This window comes from Zea mays, chromosome 6 (genome assembly GCF_902167145.1).
Source record: "Zea mays cultivar B73 chromosome 6, Zm-B73-REFERENCE-NAM-5.0, whole genome shotgun sequence".
NCBI classification, from domain to species: domain Eukaryota; kingdom Viridiplantae; phylum Streptophyta; class Magnoliopsida; order Poales; family Poaceae; genus Zea; species Zea mays.
This window is the reverse complement of record NC_050101.1, coordinates 126,595,840-126,599,630: the sequence shown is the minus strand read 5'-3', so window position 1 is coordinate 126,599,630 and position 3,791 is coordinate 126,595,840. Positions and strand designations below refer to the sequence as shown.

Genomic DNA, 3,791 nt, shown 5'->3' with positions numbered 1-3,791 from the left:
CAGTAACGCGACAAAGAGATTAACTCGAGCTAATTCGGAGGTCTTACCTAGGAATAATGGCGCGGAGGACTTTGGCCACGGCGACGACGCGAGCGAGAGTCGATCTTGGCTGGGGCACAAATCGAGCAGAGGCTTACGGCCACAGCAGATGAGTCCCCAAGTGAAAATCGCCCGCGGCAGACGAAGTTCTCCGACGCTGTGAGCCCGATGCCTGCGCCTAGCGGACCAGCTCCCGCTCCATCAGAGCGTGCACATCTAGGTCGGCCCCCAGTTGATTCCCACGCTTGATGACGCGACGAGAACATGCGGTGTGGACGAAGGATGGTCCTAGGCTCCGTGGTTAGTTCGATGGTGTAGTTCCTGCCTGGTGGGGAATCGGCCTCGCGGTTGGAGTAGCCACTGGCACTCAGCGACAACGGAGCTTTCTCTCTCTCTCTCATGCACGAAGGCAAGGGCTGGGGCGGTGTACATCTACTGGAGGAACAGGGAAAGAAATCACAGAAGCCTCAGTTCATATATTCCGAAGAGATAAGGATTAGAGGAGGGGAGCAACGACCGAGCGGAGATTCAGGCGACAATGGCGCGGCGAGATCCGCGGGGAAGAAGCGCCCAGACGTGGGTCCCACCGGTCGGCCAAGACTTCCAGTGCAAAGTGGGCACGCGGTTAGTGAGGATAGCTGGTTTGTGGGCCGTGCGGTGAAGGGGATAGGGAATTGGGTCGAAAGCACGGATCTGGCTCATGCGACGATTTTTCTTTTCTTTTATTTTATTTTCTGCTCTCTTTTATTCTTAATTCTTTTGAATTCAAATCTTCAATTTAAATTCAAACTTGTGGTACATCAGCAATTAGACTAAATGTTCTATTTGATCATACCCAAGTTGTGCCAAAGTTATTCTTTTATAGATTTATTTTATATTATATGATATTTCTCTCTTTCCTTCTCCTTTCTAAATTCTACAATTCCTTTTAGATTTTAAATTCCACTATGGACTTTAATATATTTCTTGTCACATTTTTTGTTTTATTTTGTCACAATATGCACACACAAAAAAATCCTAGCATGATGCATGATTTATTTGAGTGTTCTTTATTTAATTATTTATTTGTGGAAGTGAGGTGTTCACATGAAATGATAGATATAGATGACACACATGTATATAAAGGAATATAATTTCTCCTTTTAGATTTTCTTACAAAGTGGGTATTACACATATGTTTTATTTAAGAAGTAAAATTAGAGTCCTAGATTAGAGAAAAAATTTGTCCTAATTCACCCCTAGGTGTCAACGTTCCTTTTAATTAGTATCAAAGCTAGTGGCCAAATTTGGAACTTTTGGCTCAACCGTTGTTGAGCCGATACTATTAAGAGTGCAACAGATAGATACACATAGGTCACCTCACTTCGATGACATTAACTTCTCTTATTATAGTGCTAGAACGACTTGCTATCTGGAGGTCGTTGATCTAGGTGTTTGGAGAGTCACTCAACAGGATAAACCCCCTAAGAACCACGAGAAACTTGCTGTGAGTGAAGAAAAAGAAATTTATTTTAATGCTCGTGTTAAAAACTTCTTGCATGAATCTATGAGCATGGATATATTCAATCAAATCTCTACTACTTATTAAGGCACTAAGGGTAGCCTGTCGTTCTGCCTTCGATCGATCTGGATCGTCCACGTCCCGCTCGCTCGTTCCTCCCATCTGCTCAACCGTCCGCCCGCACGAACTTGTCGGTTCGTCACCTCATTCTCGACGCCCACCTTGCTTCCACGCCCTCACAAAACTCACGGAGGCCATTGTCGTCACCGCCCTTCCGCCTCATCCTTTCCACGCCCACTACTCTTGCCCCCTCCCACGACCTCAACTCTGCCATGACACCTCTTCACGAAGTATTCCACCTCCACGACGCCCTCGCCCTCTAGTGGTCGACGCCTCCACCTCGAGCACACCTGCCTCATGCCCGCGGCCTAATCTGCTCAACTGAGGGAGAGCGAGGTGGTGGTAGCACGTCGACAATTCAGTCGGGAGTCAACACTTGGGCTCGAGGTATCGTCTCGTTTGCCCGCAGCCCCTTTGCTTCTTTCCATCCGGCTTCTCGGTGGCGGAGAAGAGGAGGGGGATGTCGCACCGACTGTTGTGGGACGTGCAGGCGAACGGGTGGGAGCGATCAAATTTCACCATCGTCTACGAGTCATGCCTCAGCGACAAACCCTACGTCCAGATGTAACACATCAAACCCTAGCCCTTCCTGAATGATTTGTGTGTTTCTCTTTGGCGTTGTAATGTGATTGAAGGCATGCCAGTTCTCTTGATTTGGTTTTTGTCTATGATTTCTTATGCTCGACAGGAACCGGGTCTAGGTTTCGCTTCTATTCAGTTGTTTAAGTGTCGAATTATGTGCATGTTTTTTTAATATATTGCCTTTTTGTGAAATTATCTCTTATAAATGTGCTATTGAACTTGGGATTTAATCATTTAATCGTTGAGGAAGTCTGATGCTTGTTTCAGGATTGTGCGTTCTTGGTCTTTTGCGGCTTGGCATGTCTACGTTCCAGGGATACAGAGGAGATGCGGTTTTAGGGTTTGAACGTTACTAATTATGCTTCTCTTGTCAGGATGGGGTACTATGGGAAGTCAATCAAAGATTTGGCCCTCGCTCGCATCCCTGCTGTCAGTGAGAGGGGGTTCTAGGTGATGGATAATGCCCTGGTCCTGCAGAAGCTTAGGCATATGACTATTGTCTCCTTCCCGGGGCTCATGGATCTTGCTCTTGCATCCGTCGCCAAGTTCAGCCCAAGTTTGAGGCTTGTTAACCTCAAGAAGTGCAGCAAGGTCTCAAACGGATGTCTGAAGGAATTTACATAATCATCTAAGGCTTGGAGAGTTTGCTGATCGAGGAATGCAGCAAGGTTACTCTTACGGGCATTCTTGCTTTTTTCCTCAACTGCAGCCCAAAGTTCAAGTCCCTCTCTCTATCCCAGTGCATCGAGATCAAGGACATATGCTCCACACCTGCACAGCTTCCAGTATGCAAATCTCTTCGGTCCCTGGCCATCAAGGATTGCTCAGGCTTCGCCGACACCAGCCTTCCTATGGTGGGCATGTTCTGCCCTCAGCTGGAGAACATCAATTTGAGTGGCCTTAGTGCAGTCATCGACAATGGCTTCCTTCCACTAATGAAGAGCTCGGACAGTGGGTTGGTCGACATTGATTTGAACAGCTGCGAGAATCTCACGGACACGGCTGTTTCTGCCTTGGTTAAGGCCCATGACGCTTCCCTTGCCACCTCAGTCTCAAGGGATGCAGCAAGACCACTGATGCAAGCCTATTCACCATCTGTGAGAGCTGCAGCCAGCTCATCGAGCTTGGCCTTTCGAACTGCATGGTCAGTGACTACAACGTCGCGGTCTTGGAAGCGACGAAGCAGCTCAGGCTGTGTGTCCTCTTGCTGTGTGGCTGTATGAAGGTCACCTAGAAGAGCGTGAGCTTGAAGCCCTTCATCAAACGTTTCTAAGGTTATATCAATTTATTCTCTACTACTGTCATTGATGCACTACTCAAAATTTAAGCCATTTGTGCAATAAAGCCAGTAGTATCCATCAATAAATATTGCTAAACATTTGGTCTGCATATCGTATTTGCTGTTCATTCCAACAACATAAAAATGTAGCTCATATCACAGTTAACTGTGTCAAAGTATAGGCCAATTTGTTGTTTCTTTTTTTTGTTTATTAGGTTCTCTAATGTCTGAATATCTGCTTGTGCTTCCAAATTCTATTTTCTTTATGCT

At 46.4% G+C, this 3,791-nt stretch overlaps 1 pseudogene; it reads left to right on the top strand.

The window, feature by feature from the left end:
- Nucleotides 1-2,120: 2,120 nt before the first annotated feature.
- LOC118472314 (EIN3-binding F-box protein 1-like) lies at nt 2,121-3,515 on the top strand (annotated as a pseudogene).
- Nucleotides 3,516-3,791: the final 276 nt, after the last annotated feature.